Source organism: Oryctolagus cuniculus, chromosome 14 (genome assembly GCF_964237555.1).
Source record: "Oryctolagus cuniculus chromosome 14, mOryCun1.1, whole genome shotgun sequence".
Lineage (NCBI taxonomy): Eukaryota > Metazoa > Chordata > Mammalia > Lagomorpha > Leporidae > Oryctolagus > Oryctolagus cuniculus.
This window is the reverse complement of record NC_091445.1, coordinates 61,145,985-61,160,948: the sequence shown is the minus strand read 5'-3', so window position 1 is coordinate 61,160,948 and position 14,964 is coordinate 61,145,985. Positions and strand designations below refer to the sequence as shown.

At 37.6% G+C, this 14,964-nt stretch overlaps 1 long non-coding RNA gene across 3 annotated transcripts in view; it reads right to left on the bottom strand.

Moving 5' to 3' along the window:
- Positions 1-7,172: 7,172 nt before the first annotated feature.
- LOC103349603 (uncharacterized) overlaps positions 7,173-14,964 on the bottom strand; it is a 105,006-nt gene continuing 97,214 nt past the window's right edge. For 2 of the 3 annotated variants that reach the window (XR_007922628.2, XR_007922629.2), the window contains exons 5-6: positions 10,474-10,534; positions 7,173-9,668 (exon numbers count right to left, since the gene is read on the bottom strand). This is a non-coding gene — a long non-coding RNA (uncharacterized lncRNA). The remainder of the gene's footprint in view (positions 9,669-10,473; positions 10,535-14,964) is intronic. The other variant, XR_011382004.1, reaches the window with a different exon arrangement.

Here is a 14,964-nt window from a genome sequence, read left to right as displayed (position 1 = left end):
GAAAAAAAGGTGGGACTAGACTGGTTCATAGAATTTAGAGAAAGGTACATTTTTAACAGGACAGATACGAGCATGTTTAAAGCCCATGCAGGGACAAGGGTTCAAATGGAATATTGTTGAGAAATTATTTTGGTATCTTTTAAAGATTTTTTGTTTTTGAATTAGGAGAGATAAACATTGGCTTCCTGCATGCATTACTTCACTACCAAGCATTGTACTAAGTACCTCAAATTTATTAACACATTTCTCTAGTAATTCTAAGAATTATTATTAAAAGTTTCATTTTACTCATGAGAAAATTGGGTGGCTCAGTAAGTCATTCAAAGCCATGCTTCTGTTAATGTAGGTGCTAAGCTCCACACCAATATAGTAGAATCATACATACTTAAAAGACCACAACTGTTGGAAGTTTTTGTAATAGTCTTGTGTTATTTAGTATCAAGATAAATGATACAAACAGGAAGCCAATTAATTATGAAGAGTTTCTCAAACTCATTAGTAACCAAGGAAATGTAGATTTAAATTTTAATGAACTTATATTTCACATGAGTAGATTGGCCAAATAATTGCTTTTAATCAATAGATCCAAATGTTGGTAAGTTATTTGAACAATGAGCATTCTTCTATACTGCTTGAAAGGAATGCATTAAATTGGTACATCCCCAGAGAGAGCAACTGGTCATGTGTGGCAAGTCTGTGATTCACATGAGTCATGATTTCCATTCTTAGGCATAAATATTAGAGAAATTTTCATATCTACTGAAATAAAAATATTCTAGACTCTTCACTGCAACATTGTTTTGATGGTAAAAATGTTGGAAATGACACTCATCAATTTTTTTGTTTTTTTTTTTAACTTTTATTTAATGAATATAAATTTCCAAAGTACGATTTATGGATTACAATGGCTTCCCCCACATACCGTCCCTCCCACCCACTACCCTCCCCTTTCCCACTCCCTCTCCCCTTCCATTCACATCAAGATTCATTTTCGATTATCTTAATATACAGAAGATCAGCTTAGTATACATTAAGGAAGGATTTCAACAGTTTGCTCTCACACAGAAACATAAAGTGAAAAATAATAGATGATTTTTTTTAAATGATGATGAAATCAGATCAGACCTATTGTCATGTTTAATCCCAGTGAGAGTCAAGTTGGGAGTTGATAATTTCTTTTTTTTTTTTTTTCAGAGGATCAGTTTAGTATACATTAAGTAAAGATTTCAACAGTTTGCACCCCCATAAAAACACAAAGTGAAATATATTGTTTGAGTACTCGTTATAGCATTAAATCTCAATACACAGCACATTAAGGACAGAGATCCTACATGAGGAGTAAGTGCACCGTGACTCCTGTTGTTGACTTTACAAATTGACACTCCTGTCTATGGCATCAGTAGTCTCCCTATGCTCCGGTCATGAGTTTCCAAGGCTATGGAAGCCCTCTGAGTTCTCCGATTCTTATCTTGTTTAGACAAGGTCATAGTCAAAGTGGAGGTTCTCTCCTCACTTCAGAGAAAGGTACCTCCTTCTTTGAAGACCTGTTCTTTCCACTGGGATCTCACTCGCAGAAATCTTTTGCCAGAGTGTCTTGGCTTTCCATGCCTGAAATACTCCCATGGGCTTTTCAGCCAGATCCGAATGCCTTTAGGGCTGATTCTGAGGCCAGAGTGCTATTTAGGACATCTGCCATTCTATGAGTCTGCTGAGTATCTCACTTCCCATGTTGGATCACTTTCCCCTTTATTTATTCCATCGGTTAGTGTTAGCAGGTACTAGACTTGTTTATGTGCTCCCTTTGACTCTTAGTCCTTTCATTATGATCAATTGTGAACTGAAATTGATCACTTGGAATAGTGAGATGGCATTGGTACATGCCACCTTGATGGGATTGAATTGGAATCCCCTGGTATGTTTTTAACTCTACCATTTGGGGCAAGTCAGCTTGAGCATGTCCCAAATTATACATCTCTTCCCTCTCTTATTCCCACTCTTATGTTTAACAGGAATCACATTTCAGTTAATTTTTAACACTTAAGAATAACTGTGTATTAATTACAGAAGTAAACCAGTCATATTAAGTAGAACAGACAAAAAAACTACTAAGAGGGATAATGTATTAAGTTGTTCATTAACAGTCAGGGCTATGCTGATCAAGTCACCATTTCCCATAGTGTCCGTTTCACTTCAGGAGGTTTCCTTTTTGGTGTTCAGTCAGTTGTCACCGATCAGGGAGAACATATGGTATTTGTCCCTTTGGGACTGGCTTATTTCACTCAGCATGATGTGTTCCAGATTCCTCCATTTTGTTGCAAATGACTGGATTTCGTTGTTTCTTACTGCGGTATAGTATTCTAAAGAGTACATATCCCATAATTTTTTTATCCAGTCTACCGTTGATGGGCATTTAGGTTGGTTCCAGGTCTTAGCTAATGTGAATTGAGCTGCAATAAACATTAGGCTGCAGACCGCTTTTTTGTTTGCCAATTTAAATTCCTTTGGGTAAATTCCAAGGAGTGGGATGGCTGGGTCGAACGGTAGGGTTATCTTCAGGTTTCTGAGGAATCTCCAGACTGACTTCCATAGTGGCTTGACCAGTTTGCATTCCCACCAACAGTGGGTTAGTGTCCCTTTTTCCCCACATCCTCGCCAGCATCTGTTGTTGGTAGATTTCTGCATGTGAGCCATTCTAACCGGGGTGAGGTGAAACCTCATTGTGGTTTTGATTTGCATTTCCCTGATTACTAATGACCTTGAACATTTTTTCATGTGCCTGTTGGCCATTTGGATTTCCTCTTTTGAAAAATGTCTATTGAGGTCCTTGGCCCATCTCTTAAGTGGGTTGTTTGTTTTGTTGTTGTGGAGTTTCTTGATCTCTTTGTAGATTCTGGTTATTAACCCTTTATCTGTTGCATAGTTTGCAAATACTTTTTCCCATTCTGTCAGTTGTCTCTTCACTCTCCTGACTGTTTCTTTTGCAGTACAGAAACTTCTCAATTTGATGCAATCCCAATAGTTAATTTTGGCTTTGACTGCCTGTGCCTCCCGGGTCTTTTCCAGAAACTCTTTGCCTGTGCCAATATCTTGAAGGGTTTCTCCAATGTTCTCTAGTAAATTGATGGTGTCAGGTCGTAGATTTAAGTCTTTAATCCATGTTGAGTGGATTTTTGTGTAAGGCGTAAGGTAGGGGTCTTGCTTCATGCTTCTGCACGTGGAAATCCAGTTTTCCCAGCACCATTTATTGAATAGACTGTCCTTGCTCCAGGAATTGGTTTTAGATCCTTGATCAAATATAAGTTGGCTGTAGATGTTTGGGTTGATTTCTGGTGTTTCAATTCTGTTCCATTGGTCTATCCATCTGTTTCTGTACCAGTACCATGCTGTTTTGATTACAACTGCCCTGTAGTATGTCCTGAAATCTGGTATTGTGATGCCTCCGGCTTTGTTTTTGTTGTACAAGATTGCTTTAGCTATTCGAGGTCTCTTGTGCCTCCATATAAATTTCAGCACCAATTTTTCCAGATCTGAGAAGAATGTCTTTGGTATCTTGATTGGTATTGCATTGAATCTATAAATGGCTTTTTGGAGAATGGACATTTTGATGATATTGATTCTTCCAATCCATGAGCATGGAAGATGTTTCCATTTCTTGGTATCCTCTTCTATTTCTTTCTTTAAGGTTTTGTAATTTTCATCGTAGAGATCTTTAACGTCCTTGGTTAAGTTTATTCCAAGGTATTTGATTGTTTTTGTAGCTATTGTGAATGGAATTGATCTTAGAAGTTCTTCCTCAGCCATGGCATTGTCTGTGTATACAAAGGCTGTTGATTTTTGTGCATTGATTTTATACCCTGCTACTTTGCCAAACTCTTCTATGAGTTCCAATAGTCTCTTAGTAGAGTTCTTTGGGTCCCCTAAATAAAGAATCATGTCATCTGCAAAGAGGGATAGTTTGAGTTCTTCGTTCCCAATTTGTATCCCTTTAATTTCTTTTTCTTGCCTAATAGCTCTGGCTAGAACCTCCAGAACTATATTGAATAGCAGTGGTGAGAGTGGATATCCCTGTCTGGTACCAGATCTCAGTGGAAATGCTTCCAACTTTTCCCCATTCAATAGGATGTTGGCTGTGGGTTTTTCATAGATTGCTTTGATTGTATTGAGGAATGTTCCTTCCAAACCCAGTTTGCTTAGAGTTTTCATCATGAACAGGTGTTGTATTTTATCAAATGCTTTCTCGGCATCTATTGAGATAATCATATGGTTTTTCTTCTGCAGTCTGTTAATGTGGTGTATCACATTGATTGTCTTGCGCACATTAAACCATCCCTGCATACCAGGGATAAATCCCACTTGGTCTGGGTGGATGATCTTTCTGATGTGTTGTTGCATTCTATTGGCGAGAATTTTATTGAGGATTTTTGCATTTATGTTCATCAGGGATATTGGTCTGTAATTGTCTTTCAGTGCTGCATCTTTTTCCGGCTTAGGAATTAAGGTGATGCTGGCTTCATAGAAAGAATTTGGGAGGATTCCCTCTTCTTCGATTGTTCTGAATAGTTTGAGAAGAATTGGAGTTAGTTCTTCTTTAAATGTCTGGTAGAATTCAGCAGTGAATCCATCTGGTCCTGGGCTTTTCTTTGTTGGGAGGGCCTTTATTACTGTTTCAATTTCTGTCTCAGTTATGGGTCTGTTTAGGTTTTCGATGTCTTCCTGGTTCAATTTAGGTAGGTTGCATGTGTCCAGGAATCTATCCATTTCTGATAGGTTTCCCTGTTTGCTGGCATACAAGTCCTTGTAGTAATTTCTGATGATTCTTTTTATTTCTGTGGTGTCTGTTGTTACGTTTCCTTTTTCATCTCTGATTTTATTGATTTGGGTCTTTTCTCTTCTTTTTTTAGTTAGTTGGGCCAATGGGGTGTCAATTTTGTTTATTTTTTCAAAAAACCAGCTCCTCGTTTGGCTGATTTTTTGTAATGTTTTTCTTGATTCAATCCTGTTGATTTCTTCTCTGATTTTAATATTTCTCTTCTCCTACTAGATTTTTGTCTGGTTTGCTGTAGGTTTTCTAGATCCTTGAGGTGAATTGAAAGCTCATCTATTTGGTGCCTTTCCAATTTCTTGATGTAGGCACTTATTGATATAAACTTTCCTCTTAACACTGCTTTTGCTGCATCCCATAAGTTTTGGTATGTTGTGCTGTTATCCTCATTTACTTCCAGAAAGTTTTTGATTTCTCTTTTGATTTCTTCTATGACCCATTGTTCATTCAGGAGCATGTTGTTCAATCTCCATGTGTTTGCATATGCTCTAGGGATTCCTGAGTTGCTAATTTCCAACTTCATTCCTTTATGGTCTGAGAAGCTGCATGGTATGATTCTAATTCTTTTGAATTTGCTGAGACTTGCTTTATGGCCTAGTATGTGGTCAATCCTAGAGAAGGTTCCATGTACTGCTGAGAAGAATGTAAAATCTTTAGCTGTAGGATTGAAAGTTCTGTATATATCTGTTAGATCCATTTGGGTTATAGTGTCGTTTAAATCTACTGTATCCTTGTTGATCTTCTGTCCTATTGATCTATTTCTGAGAGTGGAGTATTGAAGTCCCCCAGTACTATTGTATTGGGGTCTAAGTCTCCCTTTAAGTCCGTTAACAAATCTTTTAGATAAACTGGTTCCCTGTAGTTAGGTGCATATACATTGATAATTGTTATATCTTCCTGTTGAATTGATCCCTTAATCATTATGTAGTGTCCCTCTTTGTCTCTCTTAACGGTTTTTGTGGTAAAGTTTATGTTGTCTGAAATTAAGATGGCTACGCCTGCTCTTTTTTCATTTCTGTTGGCATGGTATATCTTTTTCCAGCCTTTCACTTTCAGTCTGTATGGATCTTTGTTGGAAAGATGAGTTTCTTGTAAGCAGCAAACAGATGGGTTTTGTTCCTTAACCCAAACAGCCAATCGGTGTCTTTTAACTGGACAGTTCAGGCCATTAACGTTCAATGTGACTAATGATAAGTGGTAACTTTGCCCTGCCATTTGCCAAAGATAAGTTCTAATATATGCTTTGAATTCCCTGTGATCTTTTGCTGTGAGCTTTCCTTCCTTGGTTTCCTTCCTTTACCTTCTTTCATTTTGATGACCGTGTTTCTTTGTTTCTGTGTGTAACACATCTTTAAGCATCTTTTGCAGGGCTGGACGAGTGGCAACAAATTCTTTCAATTTCTGTTTGCTATGAAAAGTCTTTATTTCACCTTCATTCACAAATGATAGCTTTGCAGGATATAATATTCTGGGCTGGCAGTTTTTCTCTCTTAGTACCTGGGCTATATCTCATATATTAATAAATGTATGATATAAGAGAAGTGGTTTAATAACATTTTTTGTTACATTGGCTGAAAGATTATTATGTTATGTAAATTTTATTCATTTTGTCTCAAACTACTCTGCAAATTTAAAATATATTTTCTCTTCAAAATAAGAGAAAAGAAATCAGTTATTCATAATTCTCATAAAAAGAGAAGCAGTGAGTCACCTCTATTGTCCCCTGGTATCTTAATTCCTAGATACAATCATGTCTAGCTCTCAGCCTTTTAGAATTTAGCATCATTTAAAGTAAAAACAGATGCCTGCACTTCATTCCATATACAATTAGGAATTTCACAAACTGAATGCATCACCAAATCCAGAGTATGGATTCTTCTTAAGGAAAAGTGATCTGATATGACTCAGGTTCAACATTAACTAAATGAAGACCAATATTAGCCTTGGGAACCCATATTGAATGGCATATGGAATAAATATCCTCTTAGATTCTAAAGATTGGTCCACATATGGAAGTGAAAAAATGAGAACCTAGTGATTTAATAATGGTGGGAGGAGTGAAGAACAAGTTGATGTTTGAGAGGAACCAAAGCAGTCAGACCAGGATGACTGTCATCAAGACAAGCAAGATGAAATGCATATGGAAATGTGATTTATATTTCCAACACACTTTGTAGACTTTGTTTCCATTCACTTATTGAGAAAATGAATTTGCCTGTTGTGTCCATTAATTTCTGCTCCATACTAAGCACTCAAATGTTTGCTGAATTAACAAATGAATGAACGCTAGAGCAGATGGAGTGTGGCAAATGTAATAGATTGATATGTTACAATGCTATGGATGGTTTCTTTGAAAATTTCCTTCATGAATACAAATTGAAAATATTTATTTCTTACTCAGATCAGAGAGTCAAAGAATGAAATATGTTCTTCCAGCACCTTCATGTCACTGGGATCTCAGAGGAAGTCAGCTAGTATGTGTCAATGGTGTGGCATCAACCTCAAAACTTCTTATTGATAAGAATTCATTTAAAATAAGAGGATGAATGAGTTTGCTATGGTTTGAATGTCCCCATCAAAACTCTTGTTGAAATTAAGCTCCATGTGAGATATTAACATGTGAGACAAGTTAGCATCATTAAGAGGTGATTGGGCCATGAGGGCTTTCATGAATGCATTCATTCATGCATGGAGGAATGGATTTGTGGATTGATGGATAACTCAGGGGCAGTTTTTTTTTTTTTTCTGAAGTAGTTTTCTCTGGCTTGCTTTCTGTGTCACAGTACGTGATGTCCTCTACCAAGTTGTGATCCAGCAGGAAGGCCCTCACCAGATGACAAGCAGATGCTGGGCTACACTCTTAGGCTTCCAGAACTATGAGCTAAATAAAATTTTCTTTAAAAGATATCCAGTCTGTGAAAGTCAGCAACAGAAAACAGACTAAGAAAAGTTTCATTAGGGAAATGCAGAATTCTCTGGGGTACATGTTTTTAAAAGCTGGTGCTTGAATCGTCTGTTTTTCTCTTGTGAAGAGTATATTTGTTTTTTCTCCTCCTTTTTCCTGACTCACAACATACTCTGGCTGTTTTCTCACTTCAGACATTTTTATTATTTGCAGAAGAATTTTACACTGAGGGATTAACTTGGCTGATCATGATTTTTTTCATTAGTGTGTTAGTTTTATGTGTTACCTCTGGGAGTTCTCACTCTATTTTTGCTAGCTTATTTATTATTTATCATCTGTTGTCAAGATTTGATTTAGAAAATGTATTCTTTTGTTTGGTCTAGCTCCTCTCTTCTGCTATATTTAATTCTGAAGAGCAAATACAGTATAGTAATTTATTTTTGATTCTGAATCCATTGAAAACACTGTAAAGATCGATTAATTCCTCTTCATGCTCCTTTTAGTGGTGGTCAGTATTCCACTGTCATGCTGTAGTGTGTTGTGGAAAGAGAGAGGTTTAGAAGCCCTGTTTTTCATCCACATTCCGTTGTATGCCAGTTCTAAGAGTTTAGGGTAATCATTCAAACTCTCTGGGCCTTAGTTTCTTTATCCATTCGTCCAGTGGGTATAACCTTATTGTCCTTATTGGGTTGTTACCAAATGAGCTGAGACAATAGGCTGGTAATATATTCTAGAAAGCATAAAGCCCACTATTGATGTAAAACACTATCACCTGTGTACCTTTCAATGAAGTTGCCATGATCACTGGTTTAGTTGTGTTGGACCAACAGTTCTCCACAGAGCCAGAAGAATCTGCTGTCCAGCACAGGCAGAAACACAGCCAACCTCTTGGTAGAATTCAGTTATCTAGTCATTATTAAAAATAATGTTGAGCACTTACTTATCATGTGCCTAACATATTTTGAGAAGTTGTGAATACGGTGGTTATTCAACCATACAGATGAAATCATGAGGTCATGTTCAAGCTCATCTCAAGCTTAAATTAGAGTCAAAAGAAAAAAAGTAATTTATATAGAAAATACATGTGAATATAATTTACTTATACTGCAGAAGTGATATTATGCCTTTAACATGGCCAAGACATAACATAGACATAAGTTCTCAGGAAAAATTCCCATTTTTATTGTGTGTATACATGCCTTATAAAACTCAGGCCAGGGACTGAGTGTCTTCATTACAGAGAAAGCATTCTAGCTTTGTAATTATTTTCCTCCACAATCTCTATCACCCAAGTCAAATGTTTGTCTTACAAAAATCTTCCCTGCCTCATCCCACACAAGAGATGCTACATACACCCCCACATAATCTATTTAGGGTTTGTTTCATCATCTCTGTATGAAGCAAACGCTAGCTCACACTTTGTCCTTCTGATGTGGCAGGTTGCTGGCAAACTCATAGGTGGAAAGCTCAGGTCTCAGAGGTACCTCTGAGCAGCTGCATGGCTTTGGGCAGGTGATGATTCTGTGCTCCAGTTTCTTTACTTGCAAAATAAGATAATAGCACTACTCATCTCACTATGGTTTTGTAAATATAAGTTACATAGAACTTGCAATGGCTTGTCTGGTACAGAATGATTACTCAATCAATATTAGATAGTATTATTATTTCTTAGCAGGGCAACTAAACTTTGTCTTACTGTAGTCATCTAAAAGAGAAACTTGTAATTCCAGGAAATGAATAAAGGTTTATTAGATAGATACCAACTCTGATTATTATTTTAACAATTAGAAACCACATACATGAGTGTGTGTATGTGTATGTAATATCGTATCTGTGACCCACGACAATGAATTTAATTAGTTTGATCTTTCCAGAGAATCTGTTCTTTGCTCACCAATAGCACAAAAGTTTGGCCTCAGTTTATTTCAAGTGTAAGATGATCTGAGAAGGAAAGAAAAAAAAACTATAGTGAGGATTTACGATTACTCAGAGGTAAACATGAGTAAAAACCAAATGGAAAGATTTGAGTTTGTGAGGATAGGAAAAAGAGAAAAGTAGCTTTGGATTCATATAAACTGACAAGGCAGTGCCAGAAAAAAAAGAGGGGTGGGGCGTTGAAAGCCTTATGGGTTAAGGCAGCCATACACAACAGCATAATTAGCTGTTAGTGTCAATTTCCTGGATTGTAAAGTGGATTAAATGGCAATTAATTATAAAGTGCCTTGAAAAAGATAATAGTGTTTTAAAAATTCAAGACCATTTTAATGATAAGCAGAAATGTTGCTTCCCTAATCAGTCCTTAGGACTGAAAAATGGGACTTTGTATTGCATTTGTTCCATCAGAGTCTTATTGGTTTAGGTTGATTTAAGGAATGAGATGCCTAATCTCTGTCTTCTATGAAATTTAGTATTCAGAATAACTTGTTTTGTTTAAATAAGTATTCTTGCTCTACTTCTTTTAAACAGAATTTTTGACCTTTCTGCTGTCATCAGATTTTATTTTTTAAGTGTTCCACTTCAAGCTGCAGCATGCCTGCCCCTTACTTTTATGCCATTCTGTAGGCTTGGGGGAACTTGGACTTGTATTTGAAATAGGTCTCCATAATGGTACAAGGAAGGAGTAGGAGATATGATACATTCAAATGCCACAGGAGACTGAAATATCTAAGCTACTTCACTAGCTGAAAAGAATTCATTCAATATTTTGACAGTTGCAAATCTAAATATTATTCTTTGTCAAACTCACTTTTATGTCTTTTAAAATAGTTCCAAAACATTGCAGCAGAGTATATTCAGTGAGGGTTTTGCTGTAACCAAAGAAGATCCATTATTCTTGCAAGGGAAAGGTCTCTGTTCCTAGGATCAGATTCTCGCAGAAACACTATGCATGGAGCTTTAGCAAACAACAATAATTTTCAATATGCCTAAAACTGTTGAAAAATCATCCAGATACAGGAGATTGTAAAGGGCATATTTCTCAAATATGAGGAAAAATATCTAGAAAATAAAATTATTTAGTCAAATTATACATTATTGTAGTCTTTGAAACACTTTATTAGACCAGCAATATCCTTTCAACTACTGTTTCATGCCCCATCCTAGTGTTCAGTCTAAAACACACGGGATGGATGCTTTGCTTTTCCCGTAAATGAAGGTCATATAGATGTGGGCAAATGAAGAAGAAGTGGAACATTCCCAGAACATCTGTATCTGGGGAAAACAAAAGATCATATGACTTAGCTCCTGCCCTCAATAACCAATAGTCCAAAGGAGGGAGAGCATTAGCAAAGAGCACTAAGTGTCTAAGGGCATTTGTGCAAGGTGCTTTCCAGGATGCCCCCAGTCCTGCCTCTTGGTATGCACACACACACACTTTGTTCCTTTCATCCTGTACGGGGGTTGGTCTCAGAGACTGATAGGACATAGCAGGGGGGATGGCACATCACTTTTCCTTCCTCACTCTCTCTGCCTCTTACATAACTCCTCTAGAAGAGAACTGCAGTGTTGTGAGCTGCCCTATAAAGTCTACAAGGTGAAAAACTGGAGCCTCTGCTGGCAAGGAACTGAGGCCTGCAGCCAACAGCCACGTGAGTGAACTTGGACAAGGCTCCTGCAGACAAGTCAGGCCCTGCAAAATCCTCAGCTCTAGTCAACATCTTGACTACAAGCCTTGGTTACATTCTGACCTGGAGCCCCATACCTCAGAAACCGTGTGACAAATGTTCATTATTTTAAATTGCATATTTCGTGCTAAATTGCTATGCAGCAATATATCAGGAGTGCCATGTTCTGCAGACTAAAAGTGCTTTCATAATTAAGACAAAATAGAGGCATTTGGACTTGGGACTATTTCAAAATCATTTGTGCAATAAACTTCTAAATGATCGCTGTCATTCATGCATCAGACTAGTTCCCATCAGTTAGTTTTTCTGCCTTTATGGAAAATATTTAGCTTTCATTGATAATTCATTATCTGCTTTTAACAAATGTGCAGTTAGCTGCTTTCATGGATAATTCATTATGTGTTTTGATTGTTGTGCTCAGCTGAGGCTCCCCAAACACTGAATTTGCCTTTGGAGCTGAGAAGACTTTTTTTTTTCTTTGACAGACAGAGTTAGACAGTGAGAGAGAGAGACAGAGTGAAAGGTCTTCCTTCCGTTGGTTTACCCCCCAAATGGCTGTCATGGCCCGCGTGCTGCGCCGATCCGAAGCCAGGACCCAAGTGCTTCCTCCTCGTCTCCCATGCGGGTGCAGGGCCCAAGCACTTGGGCCATCCTCCACTGTACTCCCGGACCACAGCAGAGAGCTGGACTGGAAGAGGAGCAACCGGGAAAGAATCCCCGGGACTAGAACCCGGGGTGCTGGCGCTGCAGGCAGAGGATTAGCCAAGTGAGCCACGGTGCCAGCCTGCGAAGACTTTCAATCTTTTAGAATTGAGAAGGTTTCCTGTCTTGTATGTATTCCATACAATTATTAGGATTTTATTCCCAAGAACCATGCAAACTTCTGAGACTTTCCAAGCAGAGCCTATTAAGTTATTAGGCTTTTCTTCTTGGGAATGTACTTGTATCAGACCTTGGATTTGGAACTAATATAGGCAGGGAGGTAGCTTACAAGGAGGAGTTGAAGTCTTTATACACCCTCTGTGGCCCCCTTATGCTATAGCCTGTACCATCCAGATCTCTCCTCTCCATGGAGTGGAAAACCTCAGCTTCTGAGAAGTCACCACTTAGAATCAGCACAGGTCAAAAATATGTGACATGGCTGCCACCTGTGTTGCTACAATGCACTTTAGTTTATTATAATATTATGAGAATAAAATTACCATGACTGGCACACCTACTCCCATCATGCGCATGCAATGACACTTCTGAGTTTTCCAAAAATGGGCTAGAAAATGGATGGTAGTCAAGTCCTGCCCCAAACTCTGCCCTTCGTGAATATTCAATTAAACTCCATCCCACACACCACTTGCATGCCTTTAATTCATAAAAAAGGGATGGTCCTGAACCTTTTTTTTAAATTTATTTATTTGAAAGGCAGAGCACCAGAGAGAGACACAGACAGAGGGATCTTCCATCCACTGGTTAACTCCCCAGATAGTTGCAACAGCCATGACAAGACCAGAACAAATCTAGGAGCCAGGAACTCCATCCACTGCCTTCCTAGGTACACTAGCAGGAAGCTGAATTGGAAGTGAAGCAGCCAGGACTCAAACCAATACTTTAATAATGGAAACCAATGCTGCAAGAAGTGGCTTAACCTGCTGTACCATGATATCAGCCCCCCAAGCTTGACGGTAACTTTCTATTGAGCATGTCCACCCCCCTTCTTGGTTGCACACTTCTACTCTACTTTGCAAATAAATCTTGTTTTTCTACTGACCCTTACCTGTGTCTCATCCTCAAATTCTTGCTTAGATTAGAAACAAAAACCTAGACTCAGGTATTTGACAGAATCACATTACTGTGTTCTGCTTCTTTCATTTTGAAGCTTAACTTTTTTAAAAGTGCAAAAATTCATATGAATTAACATTTGAATTTTAATGAAAACATTTCAGTCTCAGGTACACAAAAGAGAAGTTTTTCTTTTATTTTCATGTACTAAAAATATATTTGTCCAAATTCAGTTTCATATTCCTTTATCCAGTTTTACTCATGGTTTACATGGTCATGTTTTTTGTCTTTTTTGTAACTCTAGTTTTCTATTTAGTATATGCTTCACTTCATTTTAAAATGGCTACAAGCTTTATTTATTTTTAACTGCAGACCATAAAGCATATTCACATGATTGAAAACACATATGCACAATCATTAAAGTACTCTGAAAGCTAAAATAACCCACAGTAGTTGGTCAACAGAGTATACTTATTTTTATTTTTAAGAAGTCTCATTTTTGCCTTTAGCTATGTGCTTCTGGACTTTTTATTGGTTTGGTTTAATTTGAACATGGCTTTGCAGAATATGCAATAAGTTATATAATCCACAGAGATTTTCTCCAGCTTGCTCTCATTTCCTTTGCTATGGTGTAATATTTTTTTTTGCTATGGTGTAATATCAACATTTGTTTCTGGGTTCTCATAATTTCTTCCATCCAAGTTAATTGATCTTAGTTTTTGTTTCTGGCCCTTGCCCCCTAGGACCAACCTCTAGTAGTCTACTAGTTACAATTTTCCAATTTTGTTTTTCTGTCTTAACATTCGTCACTATTCAGTTTTGGTTCATTTATCTATTAACACACAATATAAGTCTATCTTCCTCTGTGAAAACTTTTTGTATGAAACATACTTTCGGAATTTTTTAGGGTAGTAAAGAGAAGCAGTAAAGAACATTTACGTATCAGCTATATCTGTGTACATTCTCACACTCACACACATGCATATGAAATACTTGGGGAGGGGGGAGAGAGATGGAGATTGACGTATTATGAGGAATGAGCTCATATGATTATGAAGGCTGAGAAGTCCTACAATCTGCCACCCACAAACTGGAAACTCTGATAAGCTAGTGATGGCATAATTTACCCCAGGACAGAAGTTCTAAGAACAAGGAGAGCTAGGTTTGCTAATCCCATACTGAGGGCAGGTGGCAATGAGCTGAGATGTCCTATTTTAAACAGCAAGACAAGGAAAATTGGAGGTGGGGGCTAAATTTCTCCTTCTTCCAGCTCTAGTTCTATGTAGGCCCTCAATGAATTGAATGATGCCCAACCACATTAATGAGGGTGATTTACTTTACTGAATCCATTCATTCAAATGCTGCTTGTGTCAGGAAACACGTTCATGGACACAATGAGAAATGGTATTCCACGAAGCTGTGGTCAGTCAAGCTGACATCTAAAATTAACCATCCCAAGGCTTGATAAGTTAATATCCAAAAAATTAGTGAACATAAAGAAGAGTTTAATCTAATAAGGAAGCACTATATCAGTACAAACTCACAGTAACAGATGTTGTTCCTAGATTCTTGGGTATTATAGCAAAGGTGGCAGCACTTGAGAGAAAGTTTATGTTTAGTGGCTCTCCAACTGGAGTGTGCTTAAGAAAACACCACCTGGAATGCTTGTGAGTGTTTCTGATTTTTAGGCTTTATGCCTAGAGACTGAATCAGAAAGTCTGGAGTGATATACATGAATTTGCATCTTGCAAGATTTTTAGAAGTAAAGCTTAGTGTCTTGCTTTGAGGAAGGAACTTGGTGATGCAAAACAATATATATATATACATATATATATAGTTTT